Genomic DNA, 14,841 nt, shown 5'->3' on the forward strand with positions numbered 1-14,841 from the left:
GGCTACTTAACATGGATTAGCCATCTAGAGGGGGACAGGAGCAGTTTCAGGAACAAAGGATATCCATCAATCCACCACTTTTGATGTGGAGGCGGTAAATGAGGATGAATGGATCTGCCCCTATTTATTCCAAGGCCTATCCCAGATTCGTGGTTACAACCGTAGGAAGGGGAAATACCAGACCTTGATCCTGACAAAAGACGAAACCTCACATAAACAGGGGAGTGGTTTACGTAGAGCCTGACCTTCTTCCCTTGGAAGACATAGGTTAACATTTTAGATATAGGGTTTACGTGAATTTGTACAGTAAAGTCAAACTCAAGGACTGCTTTTAAAGGAGAAGAACATAGGGTGAAAACAGATTCAGAAATGGGTGTGACTTTTTTTAGAATCTTTGACTAGTATGCAGTATAAGACTGGCACCCCAACACCACAAGCTCAGACCATTTCTGAATGTAGTGAGCTTTCCCCCCCAAAGAAGAGGGCCCTGCTAGTAGGAAGAATACTTTAGGACTCTTACTTTCACCCAATGTCCAAAACTGTTCTCCAAGGGTCTGGCGGCTGTCCTTCTTTTTGCCTGCTCTAGGAACACAAAAGGGTGAAGGTGAATTGCCTTGTAAAACACCCAGCTTACACAGAGGACGGAAACCTGTAGGAGTCATGACCTGGCTGCTGGAGTAACCAGGAGAAATTTTCACAGAGTAAAGTGTTTTTCTTAAATCGCCAATAGACTGGGACAATGTTCTGAGGCTAGCCAAGGAAGGTCATGTTCAAACCAGACAAGAACCAGGCAAGAAAACCAAGTTTATCCCACTCAGAGAAATTTGCAGTGCTGAAACCTGGTTCAGGGGACCTCACAGTATAAGTATCTGGTCTTGTAGAGCCCTACCCAGCACTCAACTAAGAAACAACAGTTACCTATGTTATTTCATCGGTCCCAGCAGGAGCAATTATTATTATTATTATTATGTTTCTTATATAGCGCCAGAATCGACCCCCGAAGGGGTATCTCTGCGCTTGCTTTGGGAACCCGTCCTGGCTTTTCCCTGTGAGATAGCCCCTACAGGGCATCCCCAAGGTGAAAGCCAGGCATCCCGCCGCTGGGGGGGCCGTTGTTGAGATTAAGCAAGCTTAATGCCCAGAGTTGCAGAGTGTGAACCCATGATTAGGTCCGGCACCGAAGCGAGAATTATCGAGTCCATGGACATTTGAGCTCAAGACCCTGCCGCGTCGGAAATTGAACCCTGGTCCCTGGTCTGACCTCTGCTTCAGGGTTTGCCTGCTCTAACCAGTGAGCCACACTTCTCTGATTGACCAATCTCTGCCCTGTCGACTCCTCCACAGACACCACTCTGAATACTGATGTGAATGGAATCTCCAAAGAGTAGCAAGAATGGGATGAGACAAAATACACTATCCTAATGTCAGAGAATGGCACATCCAGCATTAAATACACAAAAGGTGATGGGGGTGCTTGCAATAAATGTAACCACAGACAATTGTTCAGGGTAGCCTTCCAACAGATCAATATGTTGCTCTCTATGCATCTCATATTAGAACCAACCATATGCAATTAAGTTTCGACCTTGCTCCAATAGGATCAGTCTGTCCCAGCCCAAATAGCCAAGCTAGATCTTCTGAGAACTGGAACACAAGCAATCCAAGCAGGTTTCGCCCTGATTGGCACTCTTCAGTAGGGTGTAGCTTGGTTCCAGAAGCACATTGAGCAAGGGTCCCATGTCTGGGCATACCCTTTGTCCATTATGGATTTATATCAAACACAAAAGGTGATGGGAGGATGCTTTTTATATGCATTCCTCCAATCACCGTTTGTGAGTTTGACACTCCAGCAGTAGCCTCTTACTGCTTGGGGTATCAGATGAGGTTTTGCACCTGATTGACAATTCTCTAGACAGTCTTTGCTTGAGAACCTATCTCCTCTTTAGTTGATGCTTTGGGATGTAATTGTTCCATCAACAATGGTGGTGATGTGCTCTGAGCTACTGTGGTTCTCCTACAACACATATTCAAAAGTATTTCATTGATATTTCCTCTTCTCAGCTCAAACTTAGTACTTTCTTATTGTATATTCATCACCAATGTAAGAAACTGGAGCATTAGTTGAGGGGGAGAAAACCCCACCTCAAATAAAAATCATAATCCTTGTCAGAGTGAACTACAAACGTCCTAAAAAAGACTTGTGCTTAAACCTCTGATAGTTTAGCATACATGTATTCAGGCTTAACTCACAGTCAATGTGTATATTAGGTATGCAGTAATCAAACAGTAATACAACAAAAACACAACCCAAGAAAAATACTAAACCAATTTAGAAAAACAGAATACATTTTAATAAACAAAATGAAACCAAAACAACAAAAATCTAATTAATAGAATCACAGTTATGAATGTTTAAAATGTAGGGCACAAGATAGTGCTAAATGGAGTTAGGCACCAACCAAAGCCATGTGATTGTGCTTGGGAGCACGTGTTAGATACAGGGACCAGGTTCATCCCTATAAAAACTTTACCTTTGGACTTAGTCTCTCGAATGGAAGTCACAAATTCTCAACGGGGCAAGACAGCAGACTGTGGCCAAAGGGGGCTCCATTGTGTTAGATAGTCACTGCCTCAGGTCTTAGTGAAGCTATTGAATTTTTACGGTAAAGCTCTGAGTGAGAGAACTGTGAATTTTACACCCAAAGAAGGTCAATTATCAGCCTGATGTTTTTCTGCCTTCTTCTGGTGAAGATTTCTAACTTCGGACTTAATCACTTTTTTGGAGCTCGGATTCACACAGTGGGGCAAAGCTGCAGGCTGTGGCTGAAGAAAGCTCCATGAGGCTGGACGCCTTCTCTGTGAGACCCTGCTGGAGCAACCTGAATATTCGGCCCATTAGCGATGCATCTTCATTGAATCTGCTTGGAAGGTTGGTCCCAATCCCCAGTCAGTTCTCAGAGCAAAACGTTGGAAATAAAAATCTAAGTTCCAGGTTTCAGGAAACTTTAAGAGGAGTACCCTTTGCCACCAGTCAAAGGTCCAAGACCCTGGGCACAGCACTCAGGGGTCAAGAGTCATTTCAGCAGATGCCAGTAACAAACCCAGGACAGGCCCAATGGGAACTGGTAACCTAGGTAGTTCCAGAAAAGGCTACTGGAAGCTTTTGGCATCCCCGCTGCTCAGCTGGAGGTTTACCAACCGAAGATTGGGGTCACTTCTAGGGTCCTAGGTTCAAGACAAGCAGGTCCAGTCTTCCCTCAGGTTCTTCAGACAGCAAGGTAGTCCTTATTCTGAATATTCACAGGTCCAGGAGTGGTCTGAAGAAGGTACTGGGGATGCCACATTTATGCCCAGTGAAAGCCTGTGGATGGTGGAAACTCCTGGCCACTCCATAACCAATGGGTTAACATTTTTCATGGGTGACCCTATCAACTTTTGCAACATGTCATGGGTTTTCTTACTGTACTCTATCCCACAGAGACCCTCCTACCCTAAAATCAGCATGGCAGAACTCTTTTTCCTCCGGTCATATCTACCAGTGCCCACCCAAGAGGTGTGGCTTTGAAGATGAGCAAACCTTCCCTTCAGATCATGCCAAACCAGTTCACGAGCAGCTCCCCCCTCCTACTGGCTTTTGAGACAAGCTGACTAGGAAGACAAAGAGAAGGAGGCCTGAAAGTGAGCATGATTTGCAGTAACAGTGAAGGCACACTATGAAGCTCAGAAAGAGGCTTGTCCTAACCCCCTGCCATTCTGTTCAGGAAGAAAAACACCTCTCCACACCCAACCATTTTGTTCATTGTCTAAAGGCAATCAACAAATCACCACAGGGGACCCATTCAAGAGTCAGGTGACTGTGGCCACTGGCAGAAAAGAACATTTGGCTTAGGCTGGGAAATGACAACTTTCTAAAACTGTCATTTTCAAAATAGTAATATGAAATCCAACATTGCCATTCCATTGGATTTTAAATTACATTTAAAAGGAGTCCCTGAATAACCTTTATATCTTAAATTAGCAATATAAGTTCCTATAATGTAACCCAGTTTTTCCCTTTGAGAGAGACAGCCTTGCTCCAGTGGAGATTACTTTGGGAGGATTTTACTGCCAGGACATGTAAAACATGAAATATACTTATCCTACTTTTTAATTACCATTCAGCCTTCCCTATGGGCATATGAAGAATACCTTGGGGTGACTCATAAGCACTAGGAAGGTTTAGACCTGGCTGAAGGTTTATTTTGCCAGGCCACAATGGCAGTTTAAAACTGTACACATAGAGTGCACGGGCAGCTTGGAGAAATGTTTTCGGTACTGCTTTAGTGGGTAACACAATGAGTGCTGCAGCCCATTTGTAGCATTTAATTCCCACTTCCCTAGGTGCACATAGTACCATATACTAGGGACTTATAAGCATATAGATGTGACAATTAGGTGTACGCAAATTTACTATGTTTAGAATGGAATAAGAGGCCCTTTACCACTGGTTGGCCCTAGGGCCATTAAATATGGGTTCAGTTAAAGAAGACAAAAAAACTTGGGGGAATTATACGCAAAAGATCATTATTCCTAATAGCCACTTTGTGATGTTTTGTTGCTCTTTGATTTTGAGTTCATCACATTTAACGCACTGCTTGATCTGTTTCCTCAGATTTCTTTTTTTCCCTCAAGTCTTTTTTTATTGCTACAAAATGAGTTTTCCCTCTAAGCAATGCTCATGGCAAAAAACAATATGGATTTGTCACGAAGATGCATTTCAACTATTTAGTTCTCAGAATGGTTTACTCATCCAAACATTGTTTGAATCTGGAAGTTCGGAAACTTGCTACTCAAGTGAGTTTAATTTATGTATACGAAAAACGGCCATTCATAATCTATCATAACTTTCCAAACTGTGGGGCATATTCTAAAGAACGTGTGATAACCATTGCAAAAGTAACCTAACTCAACTTCTAACATTGCAGTGTATCGCAGGATAATTACTCCGTGTTAACCAAGCATTCTCAACACTGCGGTACCATGCAATAGTCTCCAGATAACGCGTCATCTGACCGCGTTAAAATCAAAGCCATGCCACAAAAAGCGAAACGCAAACTCTAAAAATTATGCGATGAGTAAAATCAGCGAAAATCAGCTACAGGCCTGCAATTCACACGTATCATGCAGGAAAAATCACCTTAAAAGTAGAAAAAAAATTGACAAACAAATGCCAAAAAACAACGAAGCACAATGGATGTTGCCGGAGCAAGTACGGAGGAGAACCAGAACTCCACAAGCCCCCCGGAGGACCTACCTGGGCCTCGGAGTCAGGGAAGGCCAAGTAGAAGAAGAGCAGGAAAAAGTGCTTCAGTCCGCAGGAAAACAGGATCCTGATAACGGAGGTGGTCGAACACCATCAACAACTGTTTGTCACCGCTACTGTGTCATTAGCAACCAAAAATGGACTATGGCAGTCCATCGTGGACAAGGTGAATGCAGTGGGAGTGCTGAAGAGGACAATGGAAGAGGTCAAGAGGTGCTGGATTGACGTCAAGAGCACAACCAAGCTGAAACTTGCCAACAATGGGAAGGCAGCAATGCAGACTGGAGGTGTGAGTTCTGCGCCACAGGAGGAGCTGGACGATATGGAGTAAATGGTGTCCACAGTGATCAGTGGGAAGATGGTGACTGGAGTCAGGGGACCGGACACTGTTCAACATGACTGGACACAATAGCAACAGGGTGAGTAACGACCAGGGACTGGGGGGATGGGGTGAGATGGCCACAATGGCACATATGCACAATTGAGCTGAGCACATCTGCGGACCAACCATGCCCCAGACCCTAACTTCCACCAAGAGACAAATGTACCCAAGTATGCAACATCTCTGCACTGTATAAGCACAGAAGTCAAAGGCACATCGCAGAAAAGGATAAGGGGCAGCAAAACAGAGCAGCAGGGTCCACACCCCCAAAATACAGCACACACATAACATGCAGAGTATACCAACAATGACAACAATGTGGCACAAACCGCAACATGTCTACAACAGAACACAGGACACAACTAGTGCCGACTGGGTGTAGACACTGGCCAATCACAAAGTAGCGTTGCAGGTAAGTGTGAGATGACAATATACAAGTACAAACACACACACACGTTTATGTCCACCTTCCCCATTAAATAGGCAGCTCCTCCCAAACAACTCCGATGTACACAGTCATGTACAATGCGACAACACACATGTGAACACATTGTTAAACTGCATCTCCCCTTCACTTTGTAGAGGGACAATCAACACCTCCTGCACTGCAGCCCTCTCTTCTCTGATGACGAAGAGGACCACCACAGCTTCGACGCCGATGTTCTCCAGCAGCTCATGGAGAGCCTCCACATCCCGCCTCCAGGAGCAGGGCAGTCCAGCTGCTATAAGGAGACCCCACCCCCTGCACAGACCACACAGCAGGGAGCACCCACCTCCCGGGCTGCCTCCCAGTACCCCCACGAAGAACACATGGCCTTCCAAAGCTGTGTGTTGGGGTGCCAGAAGCAGCTTGCTGAACAGGTGCGGGAGGGCTTTGACTGCATGGCAGACAAACTAGATGCCATACTTGGATGTTTAATGCCCCATCAGGGATCACTCACTGTCCCTAACGGACACCCACAGTCCACTCCATGCTCTCCAATGAACCATGGCTGACATCGGCAGAGTCCTGACTCAGAGACAAGAACGACTGACCCGTCAGAGTGGCTCCATCGAGCTCGCTCTGGAGGCAGAGCTCATGGAGACCATGGAGCGGGCCAATACGGAAAGAGTGGCTGCCACGCCTGCACACCAGCGAGTGGTAGCTGGGTTCCTCAATGACCTCAAAACCATCCTCATGGCATTGCTGCCACAAGGCCTGGTGCTGATGCATGCTCACTACATCCTTATCTCCTCCCCCTGAAGTGTCATTGCCACACAGTGAGCAGACATTCCACCTCCAGCCCCAAGGTGTCACTGCCACACAGTGCTGGAGAAAGGCCAGCATCACCCACACATGAGGCACATGGAACAGCAGAGGACGAAGAGGCGGATGAAAGCGCCATCATGGTAAGAAGGACGCAGTAGCATTCATCTCTGCCATATGTCCAGTTTCAGCTTGGTTCTGCCCTCTGCATCATCACCTTCCACTGTCCCATAATACACTCAGCGACACACATCGTGGACATCGCAATGCACTGCCATATTCTGTTTGATTGCCAATGACAAAGCAATCAGACTGTGGACTGAACTCTTCCTCTTCCTTTGGACTTGTCATTCCCTGAAGGGCTCTGGCTGGCCCTCCACGGGCCAACATTGTAAAGTGGGGTTTGCATGGCCTTGTACTGCTCCAGATGCAACACTCTACTGAATGTGCATTAAACATTCTGACTCACACAGATGTGTTGTGTCTATGGTCTTTCATGTGTGGTAGTATTGATGAATGAAGGGTCCGTGAATTCCCCCTATGTCCATGTGGCTCATGTCGTCGGAGGTGACATGATGGCGTCTGCACCACGATACCCAATCATAGAGGGTCCATGACTAGCGGGGCACAGACGTGGTGGCACCGGATACACTGCAGCCGGCACAGGCACAACGCCACAGGACGGTGACTTTCGGTGCACTGAGGTAGGGGCACCCTAAGTGCTGAGCTGGTGTGCAGCCTGGGATGATGCCCCGTCCTGGCGGTCCGGACGGATCATGTTTTGTGTGCCTTGCTGGACCGCAGTATAGGCCTGAGCCAGCAGGCAGTGTGGGCCTGCCGCCACGTCGCATCGGATGTACGTTGTTACCACACGATGTATTACATTGCGGTACTTTACAACGCGTCTTTTACAACGCAAGTCGTTACCACGATTTACGCTGTAGGGGTGCTGGACTTAGGAATAGTTAAATTTACTATTCCAACATCAGCCTACGTACAGTAGGGAAGGTGTTGGAATAGTAAATCTACTATTCCTTAGCCTAGAGCTCCCTCCAGCGCAAGTCGTGGTTACGACTTGCGTTGTAAAAGACGCGTTGTAACTGCACTGCGGGGTAACATCCGTGTTGTAAAGGATATTTCCCCGTGGCATCGCCTCCTGGATCACAGAGTTAGTGTCACCTCTGAGGCTGAGCGGGTGTGCAGCCTGCGATGATGCTGGGTGCACTGGAATGTCCTCTTCCATGGAGAAGTCAAGACCCAGCACCAAATGTGAGACCTGGTGGCCAGCGGAGCTGCATGATGTGGAGGGTGCCATGTCGTTGGGCCCTGGGCTTGCAGTGGCACCTGGTAGGCCTTCTTTTCTACACGCCGGTGGCAGAAGATGAGCAGTGAGGCCTGCGTGCGCAGGGGCGGGCATGCACCGCTGGGTGGCGGGAGCAGCTGGGGTGCAGCTGCCTGGGTGCGCAGGGGCGGGCATGCACCGCTGGACGGCGGGAGGGGCTAGGGTGCAGCTGCCTGGGTGCACAGGGGCGGACAGGCGATGATGTCGCGTGCAATTGTATGTACTTTGCTATTCAGGTATCTGGACTTTGTTTCAGATGACGGGTCTGTCTCAGATGTGGGACCTGGTGAACTGCACTATATACCGGCACGTAGTTGGAGACACACCAGTGGCAGCAGGTGAGCAGTGTGGCCTGGGTGCGCAGTGTCGGCACTCTCACTCCCTGTCCCTCTCTTCTTTTCTCTGTGTCTCTCTCCCCCTCTCTGTCTATCTTTCTCTCTCTCCCCCACTCTGTCCGACTTTCTCTCTCTCCCCCCTCTGTCCACCTATTTCTCTCTCCCCCACTCTGTCTGTCTATATCTTTCTCCCCCTCTCTGTCCATCTATCTCTCTCTCCCCCTCTTTGTCCGTGTGCCTCTCTCTCCCCCTCTATGTCCGTCTATCCCTCTCCCCCCTCTCTGTCCATCTATCTCTCTCTCCCCCTCTCTGTCCATCTGTCTCTCTCTCCCCCTCTCTGTACGTCTATCTCTCTCTCTCCCTCTCTGTCAGTCTGTCTCTCTCTCTCCCTCTCTCTGTCCGTCTATCTCTCTCTCTCCTATGCTCTCTCTCTGTCCCTTTATGTGTGCAGGACACACCTTCTCATCATGATTTTTGTCTTGCAGGCTCTGACCTATGGAGTGTCCTGAGGGGTGCCACCATGTGTCTTCATTTCTGTTCTGTATTTGTTTTAATACATTTTCATTTGTTGCTTCGAAGGTGAATGTGTGATGCTCATTTGTGTGTCGACACATGCATGTAACCAGATGTGATTGTGCGACATCAGGCGGAATGTTTGGTAAATGTTTCTGTGTAGTCGATGTTGCATGTCTTTGTCGGGGAGGGGCCCAGGGAGGGGGAGTCCTGGGGGTCGTGTTGGTGGGTGTTGTAGCCCTCTTGGGTGTCTGAGCTATATGTTCAGTGGCTCCATGCCATCTGTTGTTCTTCAGGTGTGGCTCTGGGCTGGGCTCCAGTTTGTGGTGTAGACAGTGGTCCGACTTTACACCAGGTCAGAGAAGGTGTTAGTTTCCTGCTGCTAACGCACCTATAGCATGTTTTGCGATCTTATCGCCAATCTGGCTGGTTGTTGAGAATGTTGCAGAGTGATGTTGTCGCTGCTTTTTGTTTGGGAATGCCTACTCTGCATCTCATTAGTGATAGTTGCGGGGGTCATCTGTGGCAATGTTTTTTGCGGCTGCTATCCCAGGTAAACTGGTGTTATGGGCTGTTAGCACCAGCTTGTGAATGGGGCAATACATTTATTGTGACTTTGGCTGTGATAAAGTGCTGTTAACTTGGCAATAGGTCCTTGAGAATATGCCCCAAAGTCTTATTCTGATCCGAAGTCTGTTATCCAATAGCTTGCAAAATTAAACTCATTGTGTTCCGGTCGAAGAATCGCTGCCTCTGAATTCCAGGATAAAAAGGTAAGAGATCTTCTTCTACCAATGCCTCTTCAGGTGAATCAGATCTGTTTCTGTTGCCTAGTAAAGTATAGGCAATCTGGCATAGTTTATATAAGCAGGTCTTTCCAAAATGGCCGATGAGACTTGAAGGAGCTTGCAAGACTTTGTGTCAATAACATATTAACTCTACTAGTGTGAAGTCATTCAATCCATTGTACAACTCTGCCCTCTTCATGCCCTTCCAGAGCAATACATGACGTGAGTTAATGCAAAATTTCAATGACTGATAAGGTGCAGTATGGAAAAACGTAGATTTGTCTACATGGCAAACCTTATATTTGGGTACACCTAGACAGTTTGCATGGCAAACTGCATATTAGGTATATAAGTGGTAACAGGATGCAACTGCAGCTGCGACTGATGACACTGCCTGCAGCTTTCTGTCTTGGCTACTAGAGAAATTTGACTTCCACAAAGTAACTAAGCCTGAAGGTAAAACCTTAAATGAGGGCAACGTGGCGAATGTTTTGTCTTTGAGAAGGAATGCCGATGCCACAGAATCCATCTTCGATCCTCTCGAAGAATGCAAAAAAAACAATGGTTTCCATGGGAGCTCAATGATAAACGTATCCAACTTCAAGCGAACGTCATTGACCACAGCCTTGGACCGTGCCCTACTGGCAGATTTTGACTTCCATTTCAAAGACTTAGTCAGCAGATAAAGGGCCAGATGTATGAAAATAGCATTATGGGTTTACCAAATAGTGATTTTTAAGATGTAATGTAATAAAACAGACAGGAAATGGCGATTTCCCAATTGCAATTTCTTAAAAATCGCAAATGCAATTAGGTAATCGCTATTTGTAATTACGACTCCATTCTTCAAATGGGCCTCAAGGCCATAAGCTGAGAATGGTCTTGCATTACCTAAATTGTGATTACCTAATTGGTAATCGCAAATTAGGAAATGCAAAGGCAAGTGTGTTTTGGGGGCAAAAAGACCCCCTTTTAAGCGCCCCTAAAAATAAAAGGTGCACTTGTAAGGCACACACATGCCCTAGGAGCATGTGTGTGCTATGTGGCACTTTAAAAAAATGCTGTTTTATTCATTTTTCAAAATGTTCACATGGTAACCATCAACTTGACGTTGATGGTGATGGCATTTCCTAAATGCACAGTTCGCATTTTGGAAAGGCTTCTTACATGTGCATTAGGGATTCGCAAACTGCGATTCCCTATTTGCATTCACAATTTAGGTCATCTCTAAAAGTTGTGTTTACCTAAATTGCGAATGCCAAAGCTTTTCATACATAAGTAAAGGCCATTTTACATTCCCAACGGGCAAATTTAACGATTCACACCACTTGCAAATGAAAAATACTTTGGTGCAGTGGGCCAAAAACTTTTACTGGAACCAACTTCTTGGTGTATCCAATTGTCACTCCATTGCAGTCGGCTTGAAATCACGCCTAGGTATCGGTCAAATGCGAATTGTAGTTTCTAGGTGCTCTTTATCTTAAAAGTTTAACAATTCTTATAACCGGTTCACATTATTCTATTTTGATGTTCTTGGTGCATTTCTGCTCATTCATCATTTATTTTTTCTCGTAAACTGATTTGGAAATGTTACTGTGATATGTTCTTTAGTATTGCTGATACTGTTTGAACTTACACTCACTTCTCGGTTGATTGCTTCTTGTGCCATAGCTCGAGGGGTGTTGAGCGGAGTTTCTATGCAAATTTCTTTTTTCATCTAACCATATGGTGTTTAGTAAAAACCCAATTTCTTACAAAACGATTTACCATCTATTAATGCTTTTGTTTTGGTTGTCGCAATTGTAGTTGTGATTCAGAAATTATGGGTAATAGCAGTTTCTGAAAAGGAACCTCTTAACACTTTGGGTTTTCTGTATCTTCCCTATGAAAAAAACACTGAGCATCTGTATGAGTGGTTAACTCTAATGTTGTCTTAAGCTTTGACCTAAAAGTCTCAAGCATTAAATTACAGAATAGCTCTTTATCAACGCTTGGCATAACTATATTTTGAATAGTCAAAAAACCGAATTTAGGGACATATTTACAAGCCCCTATGGCCACCACAACATCACTACTACCGACATTGTGGTGGCAATAGGGGCGGCGCCTTATGTGCAGGGAGCGTTAAGCCACTTAACGTGGCTTAATGCTGCCTTGTACACCACCCCTTGTTGTAAATATAGCCTTGTACATAAGGCCCCCTTTCACGCTATGGTTAGCATGAAAGGGGTGGGCAGTGGGTATTGCTCTGGGCGTTCCAGCGCAACACCCATTCATTTTGACGCTGCCTCCTATGTACAAGGGTGGCATACATAGGAGGCAGCACCAAAATTAAGATCAGGTAAATCCTGGTCTTAAGTTGGCAAAACGAGGAGAAATTAATTATTTATTCTCGTGTTTGCTTCTTCCATGTGTGCTGCCTTGTGCAGTACACATGGAAAAAGCAAAATGCAAAAAGCAAAATGCCATGGTTTGTTTATGTACAGGAAGGTGTCCCTTCCTGTACATAAACAAACCTATTTAAAATGCCATTTTGTCACTTTCATGTGTGCTTCATGAAGCAGCACACATGAAAGTGACAGAATGGCATTTTAGGATTGTTTATGTGCAGGAAGGGTCACCATCCTACACATGAACAATCTCTCCCTACAGGCAGACAACATTGCACTATGGTGCAATGGGGCCTGCATTGGCGCTAAATTGCTAAACTTAGCGCCTTCGCAGAGGAAATGCAAGGCTGCACCACATTCTTGTAAATATGGTGCAGCCTTGCATTTTTAGAGTGACGGAGTGCGGCGTTAAGCCAGGAAGGCTAACGCCATGCTCTGCAGCTTCCTTGTACATATGGCCCTTAGTCTTTCTGCGGTAGACAATATCACAAGGCAAATTAGGATTTCAGCATTCTCTATTCACAGTAATTTTTCAGGCATCGTTAACAAACTTCAGGGCCCGTTTCACGGTTCGGTGAACCTCAGCAGAGGGGAGGTGAATTATGTTCAGTGTATTCAAATATTGAAAGTTGTAGAAAGACACAGCTGCCATCATGACATGCTATGCACCCATGCTGCCACAGGGACCCACCTCGGATACCTGACTGTCTGCTATGGTGCAGTCTCTGAGGCAAAGTAGAATGAAGAGATGGCACGCTTCGCTCAGTATTGTGGGGTATGCAAATAGAAAGTATGGTCTGGTTCACGTTTGACTTAATTTGTGCAGGAGAAGAGTGACAGATGGCAGATGGCACATGCGTCATGGAATGGAACCTCAAAGGAACTGCAGGTTGCAACGTTCACTGGGAGCTGTGAGGTCAGCTCGAGGCGGATAATGACTTAGGTACAGGGACTGGCACCTGGGAATAGACATAAAGTCGAGAAAACTCGCAGATGGTCTGAATGCATTGCCTTTGTGATTATAATTTGTACAGCGGTTTTATTCAGTGGCATACTGTAATGGCGCAGACACAGACCGTGAAATGCTCTCTTTTGGAGCCTGGTTTTACATCTTTTGCAAAAGTGTGGCAATTGTTTATGCCACCATTTCTGTACACACAGTATTAATTCTAGTTCACACTGGCTCTGTACAATGTCCTCCAAGTATGTCATGGTGGAAGCAGACTGTAAAACACAAGTGTGAACACATTGCAAATAAATCAGTAAAAAAGGCAAAGTGAAAAAACAGGTGCAAAACATTTAGGGCTTATAATTTAAGGATATTCTATTTACCTCTGTTTCCTTTTACACCAGTCTGCGTTGTTTTGTTGCAGCAAAATCGAGGTTCATTTTTGTCTCTTGTATATATTTGCTGCACTTTTTCTTTGCATGTGTCATGGTTATTATTACATTAGTTCTACTAGTACATGCTTTTTGATGGCTTGTGGATATAGTTTAATACCCCTTGTGGTCCCAAGAAAATGATGTTTTTAATTCAGTCCTATTTGGGTAGAGTGTTCATATTACCATGGAGCCCTTCACACCTGGATCATTTCCTTGCATCAGTTACTGCTTGTGACAGTTCGGGGCCAATTTTCCTGTGTTAGTGCCCGGACTACATGCTCTATTGTTCAAGTCAGCAACTTTAGATGTCGTCATGGTGCAATAGCTTGGGAAATCGCCATAGCAGGGATAACATTAAGGGCTAGATGTATCAACATACCCTTTTGCGTTTTCCAAATAGCGATTTTTAAGGAATCGCTATTTGGGAATAGCAAAATGGCATGTATGTAGAAAATCGCAATTTTTTAGCGATTTCCTAAAATTCCTTATTTGCGATTAGCAAATTGCTAATCGCAATTAAGGAATAATTTCCCATTCATTTCAATGGGCCAGGAGGCCCATAGGAATGAATGTGAAATTATTCTCAATTAGCAATTCGCAATTTGCTAATCGCAAATTGAGAATAATTTCAAGGGTGCAAGGGTGTCTCAAGGACACCCTGCTGCACCCCTGAAAATGACATGTGTGCGCATATGGCGCACATACATGTCCTAAGGCCATGTATGAGCGTCACATGGCACCTTTACAAATTGAATCAAGTGCATTTGTGAAAGAATTCGCAAATTACCACCAACTACAAGTTGGTGGTAATTTGCGATTTCTTAGCCAAAATTTGCTAAAATGAAATGTTTCATACATAGCATTTAAGAAATCGCAATTTGCGATTTCTTATATGCTTGCGCAATGTTAAGGAATCGCAATATTTGCGATTCCTTAATATTGCAAACTTTTTGCATGATACATCTCATTTCCCGTTTTTCTTGTCGCAAACGCTGCTATTTTGCGATTCGCAGCGTTTGCGACAAGAAAAAAGCTTGATACATCTACCCCTAAATCTGTGACACGGTTCAAGAGAACACTCAAAAAATCATGAATTGTAAAAGTGAAATACCCTATGAATATTGGATTCCTCTAAGGATGGGACTTCTTGTCTCAGTGCA

This window comes from Lissotriton vulgaris, chromosome 10 (genome assembly GCF_964263255.1).
Source record: "Lissotriton vulgaris chromosome 10, aLisVul1.2, whole genome shotgun sequence".
Classification (NCBI taxonomy): domain Eukaryota; kingdom Metazoa; phylum Chordata; class Amphibia; order Caudata; family Salamandridae; genus Lissotriton; species Lissotriton vulgaris.